Source organism: Anabrus simplex, chromosome 2 (genome assembly GCF_040414725.1).
Source record: "Anabrus simplex isolate iqAnaSimp1 chromosome 2, ASM4041472v1, whole genome shotgun sequence".
Classification (NCBI taxonomy): Eukaryota; Metazoa; Arthropoda; class Insecta; order Orthoptera; family Tettigoniidae; genus Anabrus; species Anabrus simplex.
In genome coordinates, this window is record NC_090266.1 from 289247504 (window position 1) to 289260420 (window position 12917).

Below are 12917 nucleotides of genomic sequence, written 5' to 3' on the forward strand. Positions count from 1 at the left end.
CATAATGTTACACTTGTAGTAGTAGTAGTAGTAGTAGTAGTAGTTAGTCATCTTGATTTCACAGTTTTAGGCTTTAAATATTCAAGTTTAAGGTGTTTCAAATGGCTTACCTAAGTACTAAATCAGACAGTAAAAATGAAAAATATGCTTTAAAAATTTCACAATAAAAATACATTTTTTTTATAACAGCGCCGGGCTGAGTGGCTCAGATGGTTAAGGGGCTGGCCTTCTGACCCCAACTTGGCAGGTTCAATCCTGGCTCAGTCCGGTGGTATTTGAAGGTGCTCAAATACATCAGCCTTGTGTCGGTAGATTTACTGGCACGTAAAAGAACTCCTGCGGAACTAAATTCCGGCACCTCGGCGTCTCCGAAAACCGTAAAAGAGTAGTTAGTGGGACGTAAAACAAATAACATTAATTATTAACATTAGCAGCACAGTAAATTTGCAGAATGAGACAATTGGTACCACAGTAAATTCACTTTTGTCGCATGAATAAATCAGCATCACACTAAATATGGGCCATGAACAATTTAGTATGGGAAATATCACTTTGTGGTATGATCAAATTATGAGCACAGAAAATTTACCCCAAGGACAAACTTAAATCAGGGGAAATTTGCATCCCAGTAAATGTCCCGTATGTAGTATCAACAAATTAGCAATATACTGTAGGAGATTTTTGCATGGACAAAATAGCACCAAAGTAAATTTGCAGCTTGAACAAATTAGCAGAACAAAATTTGCGCCATTTGTTAAGTCTTTCGACATTGTATCCTTATCCTAAACATTGTTATATAATATAAATGAGTACTTCTGAACACACCACCACACACACATATTATATTGGATATGATACTTAAACTTAATGGCGTAGTGCAGTTCACCAATAAGCGCTGATTCACTGGATATTACCCAATTTATTCCTTAACTTAAATACAAGTATTTACATGATTACAATACAACAGCTTCAAGACCCATGATGAATAATTTCTGGTCTTCCCAACCTTAACCCTGCAACCATTGACTGTATTACCTCCAACTGCTAACTATTTCTGGGAGTTTTGCAAGCAAATTTTCAGATAATCACACAAAGGAAAATAGTTGACTAATAATTAAGTATTACATGTCATTTTATTCAGAAAAAAATACAGAAAAATATAGTAAGAAATAAAACTCACCCATATAATATTTTAAGGGTGTATTGATGAAATATTTCACACAAAAGAAAAACGTCTAAATAGACCATGAAGTTCTAGAAAACACAGGGGTAAAAAAAAGCATTATCACTTTTATATTATATACAAAATGTGTGCTATTTTATGCTGATCAAGAATATACAGTATATACTTTTCACTATCCTGAACTCTTGTAAAGGTAAGAGAAATAAAAAAGTACTGAATAATATAATGCATGCACATCATTCCAAAACACGGACCGCTTAGTTGGCCTCATCCTCGGCATCTTCAGGGTGACTTCTCTTTCTCCCTGCCTTCATAGGTCTCCAGTATTTTCTAATTTGATAGCAGTGTTGCTGGACCCCCACAATTACATCCTGTGCACCAGAAGTGGCTGTGTGTTTTTTTCTGCGCGGTTGAACACACAGGGCACAAGCGTAGTTTCTTTCCTGGGGGGGTGGGGGGTGTACCAGCTGATGTCAGAATCATCATTTCCTTCTTCCGGAACGACATCACTACCTTCTTTGCCTTCCAAATCTAATACAGTCAGGAATTTCACTGCTTCGTGACAATTCACTCATTGTAGATACAAATACCCTGGAAACATCCACTAGGCAACCACAACAAACAAGATGGCTGTCTGCAATATGTTCTTTTTCCGTGCATATACCAATCTTCTCCATGATTCTAAATTACTTTACAGATGTGTTATAATAACAGACTTTCCTTTTTTAAAATGATATATAATATCTGATCAGTACATTGACAATAAAGGAGCTATCGCGAGATTAGTAAGCGCTGACATAATGAGTCGTGATCTTGACTTTTGCGGTAGAGCTACACGGAAATACGTTGCAATCACAATGTTAACCAATTATAGGGTTAACGTAACAAAATACCAAAAAAGACACAAGCTTACTACATCTGTCCAAAACTTCTCATATCTTGTCCATCCTGCCGCCCTTGATCTGTCAAGATCAACTACTCATCTTGTGGGATGTGGTACTAATTTACTTAATTAACATTTGAAAATCCCCTTGGAAGTTTAACATCCACTGCACACACGAGTCCATCACTACCAGGATAGGTCTTGACCACAATAGCCATCTTCCACTGGAGTGGTGGGGTGTTCTCTTTCTTAATGAGCATGAGCACCAACAGGAACATTGGTTTTCACAGTTTTCCATTTTTGGCATTGCTGAAGGCTGCTGAAGTAGCTGGTGGACCATCTCTTCCATATATGCTGCAAGAAATACTGTAGCATCTCCCATCTCCTTAACTGGGACAGTGAGACATTGCTTAAGTCTGGCTCAAGAAAGGAAACAAGTGGGGAACCAATTAGGAAATGCCCAGGTGTTAATGGGTAGGGGATCATCAGGATTTCTGGAAAACACAATTAAAGGCCTCAAATTCAAACAAGCTTCTATTGGACATAGTAAGGAACTTAACTCTTCATAGGTAAGTACATGTCGCTTAAGTGCAGCCAGTATCCAGTAATCGGGAGATCGTGGGTTCGAGCCCCACTGTCGGCAGCCCTGAAGATGGTTTTCCGTGGTTTCCCATTTTCACACCAGGCAAATGCCGGGGCTGTACCTTAATTAAGGCCACGGCCGCATCCTTCCATTTCATAGGCATTTCCCATCCTATCGTCGCCATAAGACCTATCTGTGTCGGTGCGACGTAAAGCAAATAGCCAAAAAAAAAAAGGTAAGTACATGTGTACCCAGTGTGCATCTGAGGTGATATTTCAAACACTTTATGTTCGATTCCCAGAGGCCTCCAAAATGTGGAGTTCCTGGAGGTATAAAATGCCACTTGAACTGTTCGCTAGTTGCAAAGGTTTCTAATTCTTCCTTGAATGATACAAAAGATAACACTTTATGAAGCTCTTGCAGTTCCTTAGTAGCCTTAACAAAATTAGTCCCATTATCGGAATACACATGGGAACATTTGCCTCTACTAACTGTAAATCGTTTCATCATTAAAGGTCCATTGTATTCTACACCAACATTCGAAAAGGAACGAGCAGGCTGGAGACGAATATCAGGGTACTGTCTCATTAACTGTATCCTCACTGCGCCTTTCAGGTTAACACACTGCAAGCATCTGTGACGAATCCAGTACTGCCGTTGTAAACTGGAGATGATAAGCTCAGATCCTGCATGTAGGAGACAAAGGTGTTCTGCTCTTATAACAAGTGTAATCAGGTGATGTCCAGCAAGCAAGATCATTCACTGTATTGTTTCGTAAGGTAACACTCGCTGATTCAACCTTCCCCTTACTCTTAAAACTTCTTCACCCAGAAATGGATGGAGACTGAGAAAACTGCTACTCGATGAGATCGGTTTCTTCCTCTTCAGTGTTTCAAACTCCTTATTATAAACAGAATGTTGTGCTATCTTGACACAAGTGCTCAGCCCTATCCTTAATTTGTTGGTGTCCATAGTAAAATCATTTTGTCAGAATACCTGGAGTTATACGAGGATTGGGGCAAAAGTCATGGCAACTATTTTTTTTCTTGTAGATATGTGAACGGATCACAAACATGTGTGTCATGTGGAAGTTCTGCAGGCATAGTGTGTATGCAAAACAACAGATGGCTCTGTGATAGCTGGTAGTAGCGCGGTGAGGGCTGTGAAATCAGTCAGTTGGTAAGTGTCGTGCGAGATGGAAGTAACCCGTGTTGAGCAGCGCACTTACGTCAAAATAGCCGTTCTCTGAGGGAGAAATGCAATGGAATGTCACAGTGAATTAGTGGAAGCCCTTAGAAATAATGCCCTACCATACCGTACAGTAGCATGGTGGGTAGGAAAGTTTCAGCAAGGACATGTGTCAACCAGTGATGAGGAACTTTCGGGACGACCTTTCAGTGTGCGGACCAAGTGGCACGTGCAGTCATCGAGCAGCTCCTGCATGAAGACAGATGATGGACGCTACTGGAGTTAGAGAGGCCAAGTGGCATCAAGGAACGCACCATCCACAGGACATTGCGTAATGAGCTACAACTGCACAAAATCGCATCGCAGTGGGTACCGCATGCACTGACGGAAGTTCAAAGTTGGGTTCCCCTATGCAATATGATCCGACCACCTTGCACTCTGGCAAGAGTACGGCGATATATTCTTGTCACGAATAATCATCATCGATGAATTTTGGCCCAGGGCATACGAACCAGAACTGAAACGTCAGTCCACGGAGTGGCAACATGCTGCATCACCAAGGAGGCAGAAGGTCCGTCAGAATCCTTCCCCAGTCAAATTGATGGTGATTGTTGCGTATGATGTTAGGAGTGTCATTGCCACTTTGTTCCACAAGGCAGAACAGTGACCGCACAGTACTACAGGGACTTCCTGGTGCGACAGGTACAACGTGGCATTCGGGAGAAACGTCTGGATCTTATGGACAGTGCAATAATCCTGCATGACAATGCAAAACCACATAAAGCAGAGTGTGTAGGGCAGCTACTGTGACGTTGGGGATGGGAAGAATTGGAGCACCCACTGTACTCTCCCGACATTTCCCCTGTGACTTTGATCTCGTTCGAAAGATTAAGGAACCACTACGTGGTAGGCAGTTTGCAATGCAAGAGGACATTGCTAATTCTGTGCGCCAACAGGTGACCCGATTCACACATGGTGCGGCAAATGCTGAGACAGATAGTATTCAGCGCCTCCCACATCGTTGGCAGCATGTGGTGTAGTAGCAGGGAACTACTTTGAGGGACTTTAGGCCCAGGTTTGTCATGTCAACTTTATGTGTACTGTGTTGTCATTCTTTTGCACCGGGAAGGCCATATTGCCCTGTGTACTACCGTAATATATTAGAGTGTTACGATATTTTAGTGCTATTCATTGTCCACACATGTAGTTAACACCTTGTCCTTTCATCTGTATATGTCACATTTTCCAACCGGACTGGTATCTTCAAGAAGAAAATAGTTGCCATGACATTTGCCCCAACCCTCGTAGATGAATCTGCGACAGTAAGCCATAACTCTAACGAGTTTATCGAGACTTAAAAAATGCTCAGTAATTGTATCACAGTCTGTTGATGATATCAAGTTTTTTAACTGTGGTAATGTGTTCTTCTGGCATAGACTCTTTTGGGCTGATGTGAATTTTCTCAGGCCAGTCTGACTGAGGATGCTTCAACCATGAAGCACCTTGCTACCATAATGTGGATTGCTAAAGATGTTTCATCTTCATACCTCGTGATGTTTTATCCACTGGGTTATCTTGGGACGATACATGTCTCCAGTAATTGCCTTCACTCAGCTGTTGAATCTGTGACACACGATTTCCAACAAATGTTTTCCAGCATGAGACTGGGGAAGATAACCAACATAACACCACCATCGCGTCTGTCGAATAAGAGATGCTGAAAATGTCAAGCTCCAAGCTCCATGTTGTTTTCTTAACAAGTTTGGCCAAAGAACAGCTGCACACAGCTCTAGTCTAGGAAGAGTAATTTTCTTTATGGTCCAACTCAGGATTTGGCACACAGTGATCTAACAAATATCTTACCAGCATTGTTTAAAGTTCTGAGGAAAATGCAGCAACTGTAAGCCTTCTTACTCACATCACAAAATGCATGCATTTGTATTTCCTTAATATCTGGAAAACTTAAAAATTATCAGTTTATGTCAACGTTCCTGACATCAGACAGCTGACCGCAATTCTTACATAAACATTTTAAGGCAAATGACATAACAGCCAATGATACCAAGTGGATCAAACAACAAAGCAGTTGTTGAGATCACGTGTTGTTTTGTCAAGTTATTCTCCTTTACTGCAATAAAGAAACTTGTCAGCCGTAGGATGCCTGAGTACTCCCAAAGTATTAACACTAAATACCTGGTGACAGTTTCCCTGCAGTTTAGAGGCACAGCTTCTTTAAGAGCAGGATGATTTGAGGAGAATTTTCTTAAGGGGAATACAGCATTCAAAAGAACATGAGCCAAATTTTGCTGTAATCGTATTGCCTCATTAACATTTCTCGCTCCTGTCAGTGCATCGTCCATGTACAAATCTTCCTTCAATGTTCTCGACACAGGAGGGTTTCTTTCTTCATATGAGAGCATGTTGTAGCCACAAAGACACACACATGAAATGCTGTAAATTGTGTACACTATTTTATTTCCCCATTATACACACACACACACATACACACAAAATATTCTGCTGTCATGAACACTTGACTACTGTGCTCTCGAACAAAACACTGTTACCAAGAACAAGAGGAAGACTGCTCCATTACCCTGTCAACAGAATCACAACACGAGTTCAGGACTTTCACCAGCAGCTCATTAAAAACTCTCAAGACTGCCTCTTTATATAAGATGCCTGGCCAGGTATCTAGAAGAATATGACACAACATGTTTTCTCGTAATTTAGAGTCACCAATGTAAGGAATTTTCTACACAATTCCAGTCGCACATTGTGTTGTTCTGGACTTACAGTGTGTTGCACAACGTTGCATTGAATATATACAGGTAATAGTAAACTACATACTATTAATTAGGTGTTCTTATATTAAATAAACTCATATTATTACACATACAGCAGATGTTTCATGACATAACCTCACAAATGATACTAGTAGATGTAAACAAATTCATAGGAATACTTCACAAGTCATAATAATATTAATAATAATAAATCGAGCTCAATACATCCATTATTTACCCATGGGTTAAAGAATATTGTCCCCAAGTTATACTAGTCTATTCCCCCTATAACTTGAAACAATGTCAACAGTCTATCACACTTGTCGACTTTGCCTTTGTCGTAGAAATCTTCCTCGACGTCGCTGGATGTGTTCTCCTCCCCTTGACCGGATCGTGCCGTGTCGGGAGTCAGTGTCGCCTCGCCGCCACCCTCTTCCTCAGTGGCAGTTGATGCATTCTCCTCGTGACCAGAATGGCTGTGTCATTAGTAGCCTCTCCTCCAGATGGATCCGTGGCAGTACCAGGCTTACTCTGTTTACAAAGCGGTTGGGTGACTCGCCGCAACTCCGATGCGTGGACCTTGACAGGAGGGTTGGTCGTTAGTAAATAGACCCCACGGCCCAGGTGCTTATCCACCTCGATGGGACCAACCTACTTAGGTGTGAGACCTGCGTGAAACATTCCAATCTTATTACTGGCTTGGTGGTTACGTCACAGTACTTGTTGACCTGGTAGGAAGATCTGTGTCTCTTCAACATCTTGGCCTGGGTGAGGGATCTCTTCTCGGCCAAAACTTGCTTTTCCTTGATGTCCTGCTGCTGCTTATGCTGCCACTCTGCTAGGGAAACAGCTGCATCATCTTGACCAAAAGTGGGTGGTGGACTAATCTCCCAATCCCCTGTGCCGTATAGCTGTCGATCAAGAAACAGCTCCGCTGGAGAATAGCCAGTGACATGCTTGATGCGTCGTGGCAGGGTAAAGAGCGACTGCGTATCTGACGGTCCCACAGTTGATGTTCCTTGTCTATTAGGTGGACCCGTAGCATCCTTTTTAGCTCCTGGTTCTGTCGTTCCGTTTGATTGGCCCTTGGGTTGTAGGTAGGAGTGGTCCAGTGCTCCACACCCCATTCATTCATCATTTGCTGCCACTTCCTTGACGTGAACTGACTCCCGTTGTCTGACAGAATGCACCGTAGATACCTCATCTTGTAGAAGACTGGTGATGCGTCCCGTCATGGCTTCTGGTATCGGAAAGGCCTTAGTCCATCTTCCGAAGAGGTCGGTGATTACTAGGAGTCCTGTTTTACCACGTGGTGTTCTAGGGTAAGGCCCATCATGTCCAGGGCTATGACCTCCCAAGGGTGTTGCGCCCGTCTTCCTCGCTGGCTGGAATCTGTCTTCCTGTTGCTCGCCTTGGTGTAGGCGCAGATGTAGCACCCTTTCACATAGTCAAGAATGTCTTCCCGCATGTTGACCCAGAAGAACCTTCGTCGGATAGACTGATATGCCTCTTCATTTCCTGGATGTCTGGCTACAGTACTGTCGTAGAACTTCTCGAGAATGTCCGTCGTGTGCTGTTTAGGGATCACCATTACTGCAGGCTTGTCGGAGAGTTGAGATCTGTACATCAAAAGTCAGCCCGGAAGTTCTTGTAGCACATTTTGAATTCCCTCGGGATGAACCGACTATCGGTATTCTGTCTCCTAATCCACTGGATCATGCTCCCACAGGGCTCGTCTTGTTCTTGCCATTGCTTGATTACTCCCAGATGAAGTTCCTTCTTGATGAGCATAAGAACAGGTTCACTGGGTTCGCTCTGGTGTTTTGTGGAAACTCCCTCTTGACAATGGTGCTCCTAACTTCAGGTTCCATCGCTGGGTTCCTAGATAAACTGTCTGCTCCTTTGTTTATCGGTCCTGGAACGTGACACACATCAAAATCAAATTCTGCGATTAACAGAATCCATCGCATCAGTTTAGATTTTGAGTCAGACCAAATTCAACCATTTGAGAGCTGCGTTATCGGTGTACAGCTGGAACTTCCTTCCCTCCAAGTAGCCTTTGTATTTGCCCATGGCCCACACCACAGCTAAGGCTTCTTCTCGGCAGTGCAGTAGTGTTGTTCGGTGGAAAGATAGCTTTCTGCTAGCACACTCGATGATGTCCCTTCCGCAGTCACTCCTCTCCTGGAATAACAATGCCCCTAGGCCGGAATCGCTGGCGTTCGTCTGCAGGTACATCTTCCGTTGAGGGTCGGAATGGGCTAAACCGGGAGCATTGCATATCGCAGCCTTAATGTCTTGGAATGCTGCCTCTCCCTTGCTGGTTCATCGAAACGGGCGGTTGTTATGGAGTAGATCGGTGAGTGGTATTGCCTTCTCTTCAAAGTGTGGCACGAAACTGCTATAGCATCCACACAAGCCAAGGAACTGACGTACTTGTCGCTTGGTCCACGGGCGTTCAGCTTCCTCGATAGCTCGATTCTTCTCCGGTTGCCTTTCTAAGCCTTCAGATGTTAGGACATGGCTAAGGTATTCTACGCGGGACTGGGGAAGTGGCACTTCTCCAGTTGGCAGGTCAGTCCATGAACTTTCAGTCGTTCCAGCATTTTCTTCAGATGCACAAGGTGTTTGAACGTTCTTGCTGTGGTTTAAGATATCGTCAAGATAAACTTGGTAGAAATTTCCAACATATCCTGACAATACCTTATCCATCAGTCGCACGAAAGTTCCAGGAGCATTCTTCAGTCAAAAAGGCAACATTTCTGTAAACTGGTACAATCCTCTCGGTGTCATGAAGGCGGTCAATAGCCTAGAAATTTCCTCGTCCTCCACTTGCCAGTATCAGGAGTTGAGATCTAGCTTGCTGAAAATTCTAGACCCTCTTGTTTTAGTGAGTCTTTCAGGTCAGGCATGGGGTAGGCGTCACTGACGCTCTTCTCGTTCAACTTACGGAAGTCCACACAGAGTCAATACACCCCATATTTATTTTTTCCGTAGGATGATAGGCGAAGCCCAACAGGGTGTAGAGGGTTCGATGAAACTTTGCCGTTCCATCTCTTGAATCTTCTGAAGGACGAAGTTGCAAGGGTAGTCCTTATTTTATTGGTGATGACTTCCGGAAAGTCCCTTAAGGCGCGTCTCACCTCCTCTTCACATGGTTGAAGATGCGTTAACTGGATATCTCCTAGGTGTACGTCGTCTTCTTCTTTTCCCACACCTGCGGGGTCGCGGGTGCGAACTGCGTAGCACATGTTGATTTGGCCCTGTTTTACGGCCGGATACCATTGCTGACGCCAACCCTATCTGGAGGGATGTAATCACTATTGCGTGGTTCTGTAGTGGTTGGTAGTGTGGTATGTTGTCTGAATATGAAGAGGAGAGTGTTGGGACAGACACAAATATCCAGTCCCCGACCCAGAAGAATTAATCAGAAGCGATTAAAATAACCGACCCGGCCGGGAAGCGAACCCGGGACCCTCTGAACCGAAGGCCAGTACGCTGACCATTCAGCCAACGAATCGGACGACCCTCAGACGTCTGTCTTTTCCCAAAAAGACTTCATGAGCTGCATAGTCTAGGATCACTTTGTATTCTACAAGAAAGTCATGACCTAATATGATGTCAGGTATTAGGTTCTGAATCACTGCAACGTTAATTAAAATAGGCAGGTCCATGCATTTAGCTGTTAGGATAGTTTGTCCTTGGTTGGAATAGGTTATCCCGTCCGCTGCTCCCACTACCCTTCCGAGATGGTGAGACTTCATAGCGGCTAGTAATTTGGCAACAGTCCCATTTACAAACGAATGCCTGGCTTGGGAGTCGAGTATGGCTGAAAAATTCTCGTTGCCTATTCTCAAGGTGATAGCTGGGCGAGGTTGGCCTGTTCTGCTCACAATCTGACCAATCCCTTTCCTACTTGACCAGGGTTGCTTGTCTGTCGGAACTTGAGGCGCATTCCTGTTCCCGGTCCCATCCCCCCCCCTCAATCCAGAATGGACCGGACCTAGTTTTCCGACGCCAAAGTTGGGCGTTTGTTTTTCAGGTGTCCCGTTCTTCCACACTGGTAGCATTTCCTAACGGAGCAGGTCTCTTCCATGGCTTTGCTCTTGTGTTCTTCCAACTGTGTGATGATTCTACGCAGATCATGAAAGGATCTCGCTTGTGATCCCTTCACTAGGTGTCTAATCTTATTGTGGAGTAGCTCTGCGATGTCTGGTAAGATCTCGTTCTCACGCCCTTCCGGGTGCAGGCACTTGAAGAGCTGTTACTTCTGGAGGACGAACGCGCTAGCTCTCATGCCGATGAGTTGCGCCTCGGTAGGTTGTGCATGTCAGTAGCTTCCTTTTCACAGAGCCCTTCACCCCTTCGGAATTAAACCTAGCAAGAAATTCCCTCTTGAAATCAGTTTAAGTTTAAGCCCTTCAAGTTATTCCACCAAGTAGCGGCTTGCACTTTTAACCGCGGTGTGATGAGTTGAGCGAAGATGTCCCACTGTAGATTAGTCATTTTTAGTAGACAGACCGAGTCCTCGATGAGGCTAGTCGGTTTGTCTTCCAGTCGCCCGTGGAATTCCGGAAGGCTCTGTATAATCACCTTCGGGCCTAGATGTCCTGGATGGCCGGTTATCTTTGAGGGGGTTGAGGACGTGGTTATAGGTCCTGTTTGAGTTAATCTATCTTCTACCGCGTGAAGGATGCTTTCTCTCATATTCTGCACATCTCTCTTGATGGTCAAAATTCTGTTTTCTAACCTTCCTTCAATGGCAGTAATACGGTTCCCAAAATTTCCCTCAGAAGCAGAGATACGGCTTTCAAAATTTCCCTCCACGGTAGACATTCTCCCCTCAACCTGTTGTTTTATGCCGGAAACCTGGATTTCCACCACCTTCCAGCTGGCTTATCCTACTATCGATCTGCTCAACCTTACCCAGGTTTGACCAGATGTCCGATATCTGCTGTGTTAATTGATGGTGACGTCGCTAATTTCGGATGAAAATTTATCATCTACGGTTCAAATTTTCTATCCTAGGCACTGTTCTACTTTGTAAACCTGGCTGAACACTTGTGATATTTGTCCGGTGAAAACTGAATTAGCTTGAGAAATTTTGTCTGAAAGTTTGTCATTTACTTTCGAAATTTGGTCTGTTAAGTTGGAATTGAGTGTCTGTATCATGCTCATGAAGTTGGAATACATTGTAGTCATACTTGCCTCCTCTTCTGATGACGAGTCCGGATGTTCGTCCACCTCGATAGAAAAACTTTTGGGAATCTTCGCCGTTTCTATGAGATCGTCTGATAACCGCGTTTTCAATGACTTCCTACTGCCGCCCGTCGGAAGATTTCTCTTTGCGAGTTCGTCTTTAAGTTGTTGTACGGACATATTTTCCAGTACCACTTGCAATTTGTTCAGATACACTTACACTCATATTACGAAAGTTTATTCTTCAGTAATCCTGTCACTGTCGCCAGTGTTGTAGCCACAAAGACGCACACAGAAAATACTGTCAGTTGTGTACCGTACACTTTTATTTACAAGTTATTTACACATTATACGAACACAAACTAATAATCTGCCATCATGATCGCTTGACATCTAAGCTCTCGAACAAAACTCTGTTACGAAGAATAAGAAGAAGATTGCTCCATTAGCATATCAACAGAATCACAGCATGAGTTCACGACTTTCACTAGCAGCTCGTTAACAACTCTCAACTCAAGTCTCAAGACTGCCTCTTTATGTACGTTGCCTGGCCAGACTTCTGGAAGAATATGACACAATATGTTTTCTCGTAATTTCGAGAGTCTCCAGAAGACTATTACAATGTAGGGAAATTTTTACACATTTTCAGTCGCACATTGCGTTGTTCTGGACTTGTGACAGTGTGTTGCGCAACGTTGCATTGGATATATACATCATATATACAGGTAATAATAAATGTAATATTATTAATTAAGTGTATTTACATTAAATAAACTCATATTAATATACATACAGCAGATGGTTCATGTTGTAACCTCACAAATAATACGATCACGATGTATACCAAATAAAGTTCGTACACAACTACATAAACAATACTAATAGATGAAAACAACTTCATAGCCACGCCTCACAAGTCATCATAATAATCATAATAAATACATCGAGCTCGATATTTCCATTATTTACCCATGGGTTAGAGAATATTGTTTCCAAGTTATACTAGTCTATTACACTTGCGTCAAGCTGTAGAAGACATCTTGTTGCCAGGAAAGAGCTTGGTACAATTTCACACGTCACTGTTCTCAGCTAGTA